This window comes from Macaca mulatta, chromosome X (genome assembly GCF_049350105.2).
Source record: "Macaca mulatta isolate MMU2019108-1 chromosome X, T2T-MMU8v2.0, whole genome shotgun sequence".
In the NCBI taxonomy this organism is placed as follows: domain Eukaryota; kingdom Metazoa; phylum Chordata; class Mammalia; order Primates; family Cercopithecidae; genus Macaca; species Macaca mulatta.
The window spans coordinates 40,401,162-40,415,655 of NC_133426.1; the positions used below are offsets into that span (position 1 = coordinate 40,401,162).

At 45.9% G+C, this 14,494-nt stretch overlaps 1 non-coding gene across 1 annotated transcript; it reads right to left on the reverse strand.

The window, feature by feature from the left end:
• Window positions 1-4,202: 4,202 nt before the first annotated feature.
• Window positions 4,203-4,264, reverse strand: LOC114675210 (U7 small nuclear RNA). Its single transcript, XR_003726301.1, has one exon. It is a non-coding gene; the product is annotated as a U7 small nuclear RNA (small nuclear RNA).
• Between the last annotated feature and the right edge of the window lie 10,230 nt (window positions 4,265-14,494).

The following is a 14,494-nucleotide window of genomic DNA, read 5'->3' on the forward strand; positions in this document are numbered from 1 at the left end:
AACTTCGCCAGGCTTTGTGTGGGTGACCCCACAGGCCCGCGCATCAGCAATCCCACCCTTATGCCCACAGTGGAACTGTTGCCGGGTTCACCCAGAAACTGACTGGCCTCAATTTGCCTTGTGATTTGTTTGTTAGCTTTACAAATGGCTTTTGAGGCCAGACAACCCCTCCTAACCCTGAATACTGCATCAGTGGGAGTTCAGGGACTGCCCGGGAACTGCTGGAGGACGGGGAAGGGGGTTGGGTCACTATGGAGATTTTAAAACAATTCACTTCGGGGAAACACTGACGCTGCCCTGAAGGGTGAGCCAGGATTGGGATACAGCTGGGCTGTCCTTAGGGTGTTTCGTCTCTTGCTCTCGCCAGCCTCGGCCAGGGCCCTGATCCCTGAGAGGCCTCAGATGCCCTTGCCTGCTCCTGGATGCCGAATCCACTCCAGCAATTCTACCAGCCTTGGGAAAGTGAAGTCCAAGCAAAGCCAGTCAGCGAGAGGTTAATATTATACTTATTTCATACATAGCTCAGTGGTTAACAGCACAGGCTTCAAACCACCCAAATGTCCATCAACAGAATGGATATTCATACGATGGGATATAACAGAATAAAGTGTGGATAGAGGCAGCCACATGAACGAATCACACATACATTCTACTGAAAGAAGGAAGCCAGGCATATGAGAGTCAATACTATCCACTTCTATTTATATGAAGCTTAAAAAGAGACAACATTTAATCCATGATAGTAAAAGTCACAGTAGTGGTTACCTCTGGGTGGCAAAAGGGGGATGGGTATTGACTGGAAAGGAGCATGAGAGAACTTTCTAGGGGGTGTTAGAAACGTTCCATATCTTGAATTGAGTGGTGGTCACCTAGGTTTTTTAATATATAAAAAGTAATTCAGGCCAGGTGCGGTGGCTCATGCCTGTAATCCCAGCACTTTGGGAAGCCGAGACAGGTGGATCACTTGAAATCAGGAGTTCAAGACCAGCCTGGCCAACATGGTGAAACCCTGTCGCTACTAAAAATACAAAAAATTAGCCTGACATGGTGGCACACGCCTGTAGTCCCAGTTACTCAGGAGGCTAAGGTGGGAGAATTGTTTGAACCTGGGAGGCAGAGGTTGCGGTGAGCCGCTGCACTCTAGCCTGGGCAACAGAGCAAGACTCCGTCTCAAAAAAAAAAAAAAAAAAGAATGAATTAGTGGATTAGGAATTATGTTCTAAATAGACAGCTCTCAAAAGAAGATATACAAACAGCCAACAAACATATGAAAAAATTCACAACATCACTAATTATCAGGGAAATGCAAATTAAAACCACAATGAGATACCACCTTACTCCTGCTAGAATGGCCATAATTTTTAAAAATTAAAAAAAAAAAAATAGATGTTGATGTGGTTGTGATGGAAAGGGAACACTTCTACACTGCTGGTGGGAATGTAACCTAGTACAACCACTATGGAAAACAGTGTGGAGATTTCTTTTTTTTAATTATTATTTTTTTTTGAGAAGGAGTCTCGTTCTGTCGCCCAGACTGGAGTGCAGTGACGCGATCTTGGCTCACTGCAAACTCCACCTCCCAGGTTCAGGCCATTCTCCTGCCTCAGCCTCTCAAGTAGCTGGGACTACAGGTGCCCGCCACCACGCCCGACTAATTTTTTGTATTTTTGGTAGAGATGGGGTTTCACCGTGTTAGCCAGGATGGTCTCAATCTCCTGACCTCGTGATCCAATTGCTTCAGCCTCCCAAAGTGCTGGGATTACAGGCATGAGGCACTGCGCCTGGCTGGAGATTTCTTAAAGAACTAAAAGCAGAACTACTATTTGATCCATCTATACCAGTACTGGGTATCTACCCAAAGGAAAAGAAATCATTATGTGAAAAAGACACATGCACACTCATGTTTATGGCAGCACAGTTCGCAATTGCAAAAATATGGAACCAGCCTAAATGCCCATCAACCAACAAGTGGATAAGAAAATGTGGTCTATATACACCATGGAATACTACTCAGCCATAAAAAGGAACAAAATAATGGCTTTTGCAGCAAGTTGGATGCAGCTGGAGGCCATTCTAAGTGAAGTAACACAAAAATGGAAAACCGAATATCATATGTTCTCACTTATAAGTGGGAGCTAAGCTACGAGGATGCAAAGGCATAGGATGATATAATGGACTTTGGGGACTCAGGGGGAAGGATGGGATGGGGGTGGGGATAAAAGACTACATACTAGTTACAGTGTACACTGCTCGGGTGATGGTTGCACCAAAATCTCAGAAATCACCACTAAAGAAATTATCCATGTAAACAAAAACCACCTGTACCCCCAAAAACTACTGAAACAAAACTAAATAAATTAATAAATAGTAAAATATTTTCCTAAAAAAAGAATTATGTTCTAATATTACCTAATGTTAGAAATATCTAATATTAGAAATATGTTCTAATATTATCAATATTAGATAAAATAGGCCGGGCACAGTGGCTCACACCTCTAATCCCAGCACTTTGGGAGGCCAATGTGGGTGGATCACTTGAGGTCAGGAGTTCGAGACCAGCCTGGCCAATGTGGTGAAACCCCATGTCTACTAAAAATACAAAAATTAGCTGGGTGTGGTGGCGCGTACCTGTAGTCCCAGCTACTCGAGAGGCTGAGGCAGGAGAATCACTTGAATCAGGGAGGTGGAGGCTACAGTGAGCTGATTGTACCACTGCACTCCAGCCTGGGCGAAAGAGTGAGATTCCATCTCAAAAAAAAAAAAAAGGTTTGGCAGAATTCAGTTTCTTGCAGTTGTAGGATTGTAGTGCCCATTTTCTTTCTGGCAGTCAGTTGGGGGTCACTCTCAGCTTCTCGAGGCCTCTTTCAGGTAGGTCTAGCACCTTCAAAGCCATTACCAGAATCTTCTTGAGATCAAATATCTCTCAACTGTTGAATCCCTTGCTTTAGGAAGAGCCCAACCTCTTTTAAGGATTCGCCTGATTAAGTCAGCACCACCCAGGGTAACCAACCTTTTCTTTTCTTTCTTTTCTTTTCTTTTCTTTTCTTTTTTCTCTTCTCTTCTCTTTTCTTTTCCTTCCTTCCTTCCTTCCTTCCTTCCTTCCTTCCTTCCTTCCTTCCTTCCTTCCTTCCTTCCTTCCTTCTTTCTTTTTCTTGACGGGGTCTCACTGTTGCCCAGGCTGGAGTGCGGTGGCATGATCAGAGTTCACTGCAGCCTCTGCCTCCCAGGCTCAAGCGATCCTCCCACCTCAGCCCCCCAAGTAGCTGGGACTACAGGTGTGCACCACAAGGCCCAGCTAATTTTTGTATTTTTTGTAGAGACAGGCTTTTGCCACATTATCCAGGCTGGTCTGGAACTCTTGGGCTCAAGCAATTTGCCCACCTCAGATTCCTAAAGTGCTGGGAGTACAGGTGTGCACGATGGAGCCTGGCCATAATCTCCCTTTCTTAAAGTCAACTTGTCCAGGTGCGGTGGCTGACACCTGTAATCACTTTGGGAGGCCGAGGCAGGAGGATCACCTGATGTCAGGAGCTCGAGACCAACGTGGCCAACACGGTAAAACCCCCATCTCTACTACTAATAAAAAATTACCCGGTTATGGCGGCATGTGCCTGTAATTCCAGCTACTCAGGAGGCTGAGGCAGGAGAATATCTTGAACCCAGGAAATGGGGATTGCAGTGACCCGAGATTGCACCACTGCACTCCAGCCTGGGCGACAGAAAGAGACTCTGTCCCAAAAAAAAAAAAAAAAAAGTCAACCTGGTATTAGGGCATAACCTAATCACAGGAGTGATGTGCCATCATAGCCATGAGTCCCACCCATACCCAAGCGGAGGGGAATCTCTAGAGCGTGTGCTTCTGGGGGTGGGAATCTGGGGACCATCTCAGAATTCCACCTACCACACAATGTATGCTGACCCCATGCTAGAAATGCTATTCACTGAGACTGTAGCATTCTCCCAGCTATAGCAAGGGCTTCCCGAACCACTCATTTTGAGAGCTTCATGCTCATTCTTGGTTATGAAAAATATGTACATTATTATATAATCTGCTTAAAGGGGTGCCTTTGGGCTGCTGCGTTGTAGCTATGTTACTGACATTGTAGAATATGCCTGTTTCAGCTCATCACAGCAAAGATTTGTAATATAAGCTGGGTCCTATCTGTTTATTGCAAATTTTGATAGCCCGATTTGTGGGGAGGCGTGGCTTTCCAGTAAAAACGGAAAAACCTGCTAGGCAAATCCTAAAAGAGCTGTGACACTAGCCTGATTCTTTTTAAAGAATCATTCACCAAAGAGAAACTAGTCACCAAAAAGACAAACACTGTATGATTCCACTTATATAAGATATGTAGAGTAGTCAAATTCATAGAAACAAAATGTAGAATGTTGTTTGTCAGGAGTTGGTTGGAGGAGTGGGGAGTTGGTGTTTAAGGGATACAGAGTTTCAGATTTGCAAGATGAAAAAGTTTTGGAGATCCCATTCCATGACAATGTAAATACACTTAACACTGCTAAATTATACACTTAACAATGGTTAAGGTAGTAAATACTATGTTATGTGGGTTTTTTTCAGCACAGTTAAAAATAAAAAGGGGCTGGACATGGTGACTCACACCTATAATCTCAACACTTTGGGAGGCTGAGCAGGTGGATTGCTTGAGCCCAGGAATTTGAAACCAGCCTGGGCAACATGCTGAAACCCTGTCTCTATTAAAAATACAAAAAAAGTAGCCAGGTGTGGCAGTGCACGCCTGTGGTCCCAACTACTCGGGAGGCTAAGGTGGGAGGATTGCTTGAGCCTGGGAGGCAGAGGCTGCAGTGAGCTGAGATCGAACCACTGCACCCCCGCCAGGGTGACAGAGCAAGACCCTGTCTCAAAAAAAGGTGGAGGTGGGGAAAGGGGGAGGAAAAAAAAGGAAAAGAAACATTCATCAAAGCTTTATGTGATCTGAAGTATGAAAGAGCTCTTCAGAGCAGCCTCAGGATCAGGAAAAGTTAGTAGAGTTGTAGCAGATGTGGTGGGTTTGCTCTCTTGACATCCATCCCCCATCCCTCTCTCTCTACACCTTCCTCTACTGCAGAGCCTGGAGAGCTAAAATCTGCACTTACTCCAAGACTCTCTTGGAGCTAAGGTTCTGGTTGTGAATTCAAGTCTACCCAACTAGGTGCTCTTTCAGATGATTTGGAAGGTGGGGCAAGGCGGAGGCCATGTCCCATTGACAAGCATGATTGTAGGGCCAGTGAGTTTCTGCAGTAATCTTCCAGTGTCCAACACTAGCCTAATGAGCGTCAACTGGCAGTTGCAGCAACAGCATGAGTGTCTTCCTGATCCCTGGGTCCCTGCTAAAGCAGAGTGCTCTTGAAGTCACCAGTCCCCATAGAGCCTTCTAATTCCCACCTTCCTGATTGAGGTAGAGGTAGAGTCACTCCCCTAGCAGGCAAGTAGTCTGTGCTGTCACTCTGATAGTCATTCTTGGGGGGCCAGCCCAAAGCCTCATCTTCCCTTCTATACACCAATTTTGCAAATACTTAGTTGCAATAGACTGCATGTTTTTGTCCCCCAAAATTCTGATGTTGAAATCCTAGCCCCCAAGATGATTGTATTAGGAGGTAGGGCCTTTGAGAGGTAACTAGGTCATGAGGGTGAAACCCCCATGAATGGGATTTGTGCCCCTCTAAAAGGAATCCCAGAGGGCTACCTTGCCCTTTCTGCCATGTGAGGACAAAGTGAGAAGACACCATCTATGAACCAGGACGTGGGCCCTCACCAGACACTGATTCTGCTGGAGCCTTGATCTTGGACTTCCCAGCCTCTGGAAGTGTGAGAAATCAATTTCCATTGTTTATAAGGTGTCTTGTTTATGGTGTTTTGTTATAGCAGCCTGAACAGACTAAAACATGATCACCAGAATTAAATCCCTTTCTGCTTAAAATAACTGGAGTGATTTCTTTTTCCTGTAACTGGACCCTGAGTGTTGGTCATACATGATGAGACTCTATTTGCAATTTGATCGTTCAATATTGCAGGGTTTAGGGGGCATCTGATAAAGATCGGCATTGCTGACTTTTTCCAGGGCTGTGCTGCCCCCCTTAAGTGGGTCCTCACCCCCTACCCCCAAGCTGGACCTTACCATCGTTGGGCAATGATCTCTTTCTCTCCTTTCTCTTCCATGACTATTTGAAAACTATTTCCCTCTGCTCAAGCTCCCTACCTCATTGCAGCAGACCCTAGGGCTGTCTGCTCAAGATATACCTCCACCTCTTTTCAGCTAACAGAACCCAATTTTGTTTGGGTATTAGGCAAAAATCTTTTAACTTCAGGTAATACTCTCTGTGATGGGATTGTGACCCAGTTCTGGCTAATAAGGGGAAGTCTCCTGGGAGTCTCCTGAAGATAATTTTTCTTCCTTTATAATAAAAAGGAAAAATAAAAAGCAGTGAGGAGAAGTTTTCTCACCACCTGACTGTCCGTGACTTCCTATCCTAAACAGGCACTTGATGCCTGGAGCTGCAGCAGCCATCTTGACACCACGAGGTGACAAGCATAGGGAGAAATAGCTAAGGACGGCACAGCAGAGTGGCTGACAGAGCTGAGGCCTCAATGCAACCAATGAACTGTGAACAAGCCCTGGAACTGTCTACCTCCAGACTTCTTGCTAACTAAGCAGTAGAGATTTAAGCCACTGTTAGTTGGGTGTTTGGTTACCTGAAGTCAAAATCCCTCCTAAATAATACATCTAACCCATTCCTGATAACTCTCCAGATGCCCTTGCTTTTGACTCTACAAATGGAGTCCCTTTCCTGTCCTCCACCCCACCAACACACAAGCTTTCTCCCTTCCCTCTTGTCTCATGGCAAGCCTCTGATCTGTGGTTAATCTCCTGTGCTCTGGACACCACCTCCTCCGTGATGTAGAGACCTCAGCCCAGCAGTCAGATCCTTTCTCTCCCACATCTTCCATCTCAGATTCTCCAGCAGCATCTTCTCAACTGTGGTCTTGAGTCAGCACCCCAGGCTATGTGTACAGGATTGAATGAACATGTCACCTCCTCATCACCGGATAACTGCTTCTAAAGGGCCCCTTTCGAGTGCCCTGGATGAACCTGTAGGAGATGAAAGAAGCAAGAGGCTAAGGGCTTTGAACTGTCCTCTGTCTCCAGAGTAAGCGGTTGCCGGGACCATGTGTGTTCACTATGGGTGCTCAGGCCACAATCAACGCCTGCCTTCCACTGCCAGGGTTATGTCCCTTCTGCTTTTTCTCCTCATTTTTATTGAGGGCATATTTTCTTTATCTTTAAAGCTTTTATAGCTTTGTCTGTCGGCCTCGTTTTAGTGCATTCTGTTGTTATGATTTATGCTGCTTTTACTGGCTCTTTACCCTCAGCACATAAACATGTTTAAGTTTTCCACATCTTAAAAAAATAAAATAAAATAAAAAACCCTTCCTTGACCCTGTGTTCTCATCTAGTTTCTGCATTCTCTCCCTCTCTCCCCTGCTCTCTCTCTGTCTCTCTCTGCCCTCTTCATTGTCAGTTCTTTAGAAGTCATCTGAACTTGCAATATTTTCTTCCATCCCACTCATTCCTTAACTCTGCTGGCCAACTCGCCTCTCCAAAAGCCAGAGATTCAGCCCAGCTTTGCTTAGCACAATGGGGGGTTGTATTGGCAGGATGCTGGGAATCTCTCTGGGCTGTGGGAAGAGAAGACAGGAAGAGATGCAGCTGGGCCACCAGGATCCCCCGAGACTTTTTCCTTGTGGCCCCCACACTCTCTCTTCTCTGAACTTCTCTGTTTGGAGTGATGGCATTCTTTCCTCCATGTGACCCCTAGCCTCTCCAGAGCGTCTATCTTGTGGCTCCCACCCCCAGGGAAGGTTCAACTTGCTCACCTTCATTAGTCCCAGTTTGAAAATCCCAGGGAAGGGTTCTGATTGGCCCAGTGTGGGTCAGGTGTCTTCTCATGGATCAATCAGCCATGGCCACAGGAGTGAAAGTCACACAGCTGAGGCAAAACCACAGCTGTCTTCCTCCCTACCAGCAGTGCTTCACTGAAACTACTCTCATCTTGGGGGCGCCCCACCCACACGGCTCAGGCCTGACCTCTTCGTGTGCGCCTGTGGCTTCCGATTGCTGCTATCTGCTTGAAGCCATGGAGCGCTACTGCTTGTGTGTACAACAGAGCAGCAAGGCCAGCTTCAACTGATGATTCTCAGGTGTATAAATACCGCAGCTTCCTCAACCCCCAAGGTGGGCTAATGTGGTGGGCACAGAGATGAGCCCCCCAGGTTCCCCTCCAAGGAGAGATTTCGTTGCCCCAGTAGAGCAGACAGCCTCCATCCAGCTGCTAAGTGCAGATGAAGTTTGCACCTCTCCCAGAGGCACTTCCTCCCCCCGGGGTAACCCACAGCCAATGACTGGTCATTTCATCCCACTCCAAGACAGCACTGGCAGGCCAGACGTACTTCAGCGTTCCCCACAATCGCTCCAGGCTTCATCAGGCCAGCTTTGCAATTCAACCCTTCCCTCTGCCCAACCCCACTTCCTCCTCCTCCTTCCACAGACGTTCCTAATGACGATCTTGCATGCCAAACTCCATTTCAGTTTCTGCCTGTTGAGAACCTAGCCTGTGACAGAACTGAACTCTGTGTTCCACACTGTCTCTCAGAGGTCCCCCTTGGGACTGAGCGCCAGTTGCCTGCAGTGGGAACTGACTTGGTGACACTCCCTTTATTGCTGGCTTCTCTCTCCTGTCCCACATCCCCATTCCCAAACCCATATTCTCTGAATCTCCTAAAATCTAAATCTGTTTGCTCTCAAGCCTTTCTCTTGAGATCTGCTTCTGGGACAACCCAGACTGAGACACCAGTACTTTCTTGCTGTTAAATCCAGATGACCCAAACTTCATCTACACTGTGTACCACTGTGTTTTTTGAAACACTTTCTTCCCGCAACTCCCTGAAACACTTTTCTGCTTCCCCTCCGGCCATTCCTTCTTCCCCTGCCCACTCCCAGAGTTGACAGCCTGGCTTTCTCTTGCAGCCAACACAGCTGAGAGGACCTCCTCTGGAGCTGACTGCCACTACACAGGAATGACCCACATTGTCCATTTCCCACCCAGATCTCTCTCTCTATCTCTGAGCTGAACTCTGGACTCATATATCCAACTGTCTCCCACCATCTCTACGTGGATGTCCCACAGACACTTCAAATCATCATGGCAGGACTGAGCTCCTCACCATTTTCCTAAGCCGCTCTTCCTGCTATACTCCTTTCTGTATTCTTTTCCTACGTTCCCCATCTCAGCAAATGGCATCACTGTCCCCAAAGCCAGCTATTCTGGGAGTCACCCAGCCTCCTACAAGTAAGTCTCCCTGCTCCCAGAATGTGCCATCCACTAGCCACAAAACCTTGAATAACTCATGAAACCTCTCTTAGCCTCAGTTTCTGCATCTGAAAAATGGGTTGTTAACAATAGTACAAGGCTGGGCACCGGGCTCATGCCTGTAACTCCAGCACTTTGAGAGGCCAAGGCGGGTGGATCACCTGAGGTTAGGAGTTCAACATCAGCCTGGCCGACATGGTGAAATCCTGTCTCTACTAAAATACAAAAATTAGCTGGGCATAGTGGCGAGCACCTGTAATCCCAGCTACTCAGGAGGCTGAGGCAGGAGAATCATTTGAACCTGAGAGGTGGAGGTTGCAGTGAGCTAAGATTGTGCCACTGCACTCCAGCCTGGGCAACAGAGCAAGACTCCTTCTCGAAAACATAAAAAATAATAGTACATACTAGGTAGAGTTGCTGTGAGGTTTAAAAGATACTATAGGCATCAAATGCTAAGAAAATGATACGGCACACAGTAAGTGTCTTAGTCCCCTTTGTGCTGCTATAAAAGACTGTCACAGACTGGGTAATTTATAAGGAACAGACATTGATTTGTTGCAGTTCTGGAGGCTGGGACATCTGAGATCAAGGTGCTGGCAGGTTCAGTCTCTGGTCCAAGATGGTGCCATGTTGCTGTGTCTTCACATGGCAGAAAACGGAAAGACAAAAAAGAATGAACTCTGTGTCCTCACGTGGCAGAAGAGCAGAAGAGAGTGAACCCACTCCCACTAACCCTTTTTATAGTGGCATTAATTCATTCACGAGGGCAGAACCCTCATGACCTAAATATTTCCCCAAAGGCCCCACCTCCCAACACTGTTGCATAGGGATTAAATTTCTAACACGTGAATTTTGGGGGACACAGTCAGACCACAACAGTAAGCATTCAATGATTGGTAGTTTTTCATTATTGTTTCTGCTTTTGTTTATCTTTATCCTTTCTAAGGCTCTTCTCACTTTCTGTCTTATACCATAGGTACTTACATGCCATCTTTAAACGCTCAGTTGATCTGCAAACTTCTTTCTTTTTCTCTTCTTTCTTTTCTTTTTTTTTTTTTTTTTTTTTTTTTTTTAGTTTGAGACAGGGTCTTGCTCTGCTGTTCAGGCCAGAGTGCAGCAGTGTGATCACGGTTCACTGTAGCCTCGACCTCCCAAGTTCAAGCAATCCTCCTGACTCAGCCTCCTGAGTAGATGGAACCACACAAACACACTGCCACATCTGGCTATTTTTTTTTTTTTAATTTTGTAATAGAGACAGGGTTTCCTTGTGTTGCCCAGGCTGGTCTTGAACTCCTGGGCTCAATTGATCGTCCTCCCTCAGCTTCCCAAAGTGCCAAGATTACAGGTGCAAGCCACCATGCCCAGCCATGTCTGCAAGATTCTTGAAGGAAGAAGGTACCTTATCTATCTATCTACCTATCTATTTACCCACCCATCCATCTATCATCTATCTATCTATCTAGATGTCTATCTATCTAAGGCCACTGTTGCCTTTGACTCCTACTTCCTGGTGGCCATACTCACCCTTAGATCAGGTTGCATTGGAGTAACTGGGGGATTTATATATATTATATATTTATCCAGCTAAGGGGAAGTTCAGTTGAGGATATATTTAAGTTGTGTTTAGTGGAATATTTTGTGTGTGCTGTTTTGTTGTTGTCGTTGTTGTTGTTGTTGTTTTGAGGTACAGTCTAACTCTGGCACCCAGAGTAGAGTGCAATGGCGCCATCTGGGCTCACTGCAACCTCCGACTCCCATGTTCAAGCAATTCTCCTGCCTCAGCCTCCCTAGTAGCTGGGATTACAGGCTTGTGCCACCACGCCCGGCTAATTTTTATATTGTTAGTAGAGACAGGGTTCCAACATGTTGGCCAGGCTGGTGTCGAACTCCCCGCCTCAGGTGATCTGCCTGCCTCAGACTCCCAAAGTGCTGGGATTACAAGTGTGAGCTACCGTGCCTGGCCTTTTGTGTGTACTTTTAAGACATTACTAGCCATCCCAGTGTCAGAATGGCTTCTAGGAAACTCTCACCACCCACTGGATTGACTCTCCAGTTGGTTCAGGCCCAGAGGTTAGATCTCAGTGTAAATCCATCTTGTGGTGTCCAGAACCAGAAGTAGAGTGGAAGAGAAACAAGGTTTGAAAAGCATGGAGTCAGAAACTACTCTGTGGAAAATTCAGACATGAAAATTTGTAAGCAGAGGATTCAGTTGCCATCCAAGCCTAGACAAAACGGAAATTCTCCCCTGTCTGGAATATATTCGGTGATGCAATGTACACAATTATGAACGTACCATACATTTTTCTTTTCTGATGGAATGTATGTGAAATAGAATGGATCAGAATTCCTGGTTTATAGGGCACAAACCTACATTAGTATAAAAAACAGAAAGCAGGTCTGTGTGTGAAGTCCCATGTTTTATCCAGCCCAGTGAATTGGACTGCATCTTGGAGTACCTGATGTCCCTTGTCCTGATGAAGTCTGGCAGTTCCAGATGAAACGGCAGGCCAAATTGCCACTGACACAGCAAAATGCCCTAAAAAAACATATTTATCAACAAGTCAATTTTTATCCCATAAGAGTAATTCGATTACATAATTACGTAGCCCTGCACAATGTAGAGGAAATTTAAAAAGGCATTTGAATTGCCCTTATATGCCCTAATTTCAGATTAACTATATAATATATATATAAAATGCATTAAATGTGTGTGTACATATATACATACATACATACACACACACACACACACATTTTTGGAATCATTGATCCCACCGAAAATTGATCAACCAGTATGCAGCTGAAAATGGCAAGATTAAAAACTACTATAGAGGTGTGTTAGGCGGTTAATTAATAAAAAACATTCTGTTACATTGTCTGAATTCTGTGAGGTTTAGGGTACTTGTCAATTCTTCAAAATTCAGAATTTCTTGTGATTTCTTTTCATACTAAAGTGTATACCTGGAATCCTATATACTGTTACTTAAAGTGGAACCCCAAAATTGTATAAGTTTCTGGCCCCACTTTACCTGGGTCCTCGTCAAGTGTCACCCCGACATGTGTGGTACACACCACACAGCACACACATTTCCAACAGGGGGTCACGCTGGAAGGTGTATCTCTTGATGGAGGGAAGAAAGGGCCAAGGGCCTCGATGGAGGTAAAAAAGGCTATGGTTCTATCATGTAATAGAGCTGGGACTTGGAATCCACAGAGGTGAAACGGTGGGGCAAATCCAATCACTTGGCTTCCACTTTGGGGACTGAGGCACAAGAATGGCAAATAGAAAAAGAGGAGGGGGGTTAGCAGCATCCATGGTCTCTTTAAAAAAAAAAAGAAAAGAAAAAGAGGAAGGGGAGAAAAAGACCCTTCTAAGTAGGTTGCAGTTCTGTATTTGGCCACAAGATGGCAGTAAAGGAGTGTGCTCCACTTTCAGTCAAAAACTCATTAACAGCTAATCAAAGCAAAGCGGGTTTTTCCTGTTTCCTGCCGGTGCCTTCTCCCCTTTTCCAAGCCTCAGTGCATTTACTATTGTTCCATTCTTTTTGGTTAAAGTCATCACAAATCTGCATTTTTGTTTGTTAACTCAGCTGTAGCCTGCAGTTCGTCTTCTAGACAACTTTCCTTGCTTCTTACAGTTAAGGATTATGTTCTTATTAACTATTATTAGAAGAATTTTCTGACTCAGAAGTTTCAGGACTTAAAGCTATAGTCTTAGTTCAATAATTGCCTGATTATGTGCTGCTCTGCTTGGAGCTTTCATTACCCGGCTTCTATTTCACGTGTGTTTCTCCATACCCCCTCCCTCAGGGCTCTGTACACAGCTTTATCTGAAAAACCAGCCTCGACCCCTATCTGTCCGGGAGAGATATGGTTCCATCTGGTTTTGCTGGGGCCCTGCGAAGGCTGAATTACTCCTATGTTAACCATAACAAAAAAGGGCAACTTGCCTAAGAAAAACAATGACAGAAATAGAAGAGTCAGCCTTGCTGGATCCCATCCTTCATTTTCCAAGCTGGTTTTGGACACTATTGTCCCCTTCTCTCCCACCCACCCCCCAAGATTTTGACGGCCCTGTAGTCCAACACTATTCGCTCATTCAGAACACATCCCCCAGAAAGCATGGGGCAGCCACCACAACTGATCACCTTCCTAACCTCTTTTGAGAGTGTTGCCGTCACTGAGGGTCCTTGACCTGAACATGTACTTGGCATATGAGCAGGGCCTCTTGCTGGGAAACCATGCCAAAAATGAGAGGCAAAGGGCACAAGAGCAACCATGCTGCTTTGCTGAGTGTACAGGCACAGGAGCTCCTGCCTCTCCAGCAGTTGAGACGACCATGTATGAGTCGTGTTTGCCATCTTAGATTGATGACACTGCTGGCTGAGGTTAGAGAGCCATCTGCATAAGAGGACATAGCAAAGCTCACTGGCCCACACAGCAGATCTTGGCTACATCCTTAGTAAGCCTCCCATGATCCTTGACTGCTCCAGGATTGACACGTCCAGTGAGACAATGGGCACTTTTGCAAAGAGGAGCAGAATTAGAAAGCTCACAGTCTGTTTCCTTTGCAAAGTGCCTTCCTGGCTCCAGATCCTGATTATTCTGGTTTGTCTTTGTATAAATGTCCTGCTCTGAACAACAGCTTGGATCCTCTGGTTGGGCAGAATGGGAGAATCAGTGCTGGACAAGGAGTTAGGGGACCCAGATTCAGATGCCAGCTGTGTCCCTTCTTTTGGAATGAAGGACTTCTTCCCTTAGCTTCAAAGAATGCCACCAGAAGACACCCTTCCCCCATCCCCATCAGGCCCTTAGCTATGGCCATGGCCACGGCCACATCTTTTCCCAGGATAGCCCATGTCTGATGACTGATTGACAAGGGGGAATTAAGGCTCAGCCCTCTTATCCCATCTTGGGACGGCTCCAAGGGTCATTCAATCTTTCAACCTCCCGATAGAGTGAGCTAAGACTTCCCTAAAGACTGCATCATAGCTCAAGTTCTCCTTCTGCCCACTCTTGCTTTCTTCTCTTCCCTTCCTCAGTCATGGATCCCACAGGCGCTCCCTAATAAACCTCCCGCACACTAAAGTCCACCTCAGAGTCCTGCTTC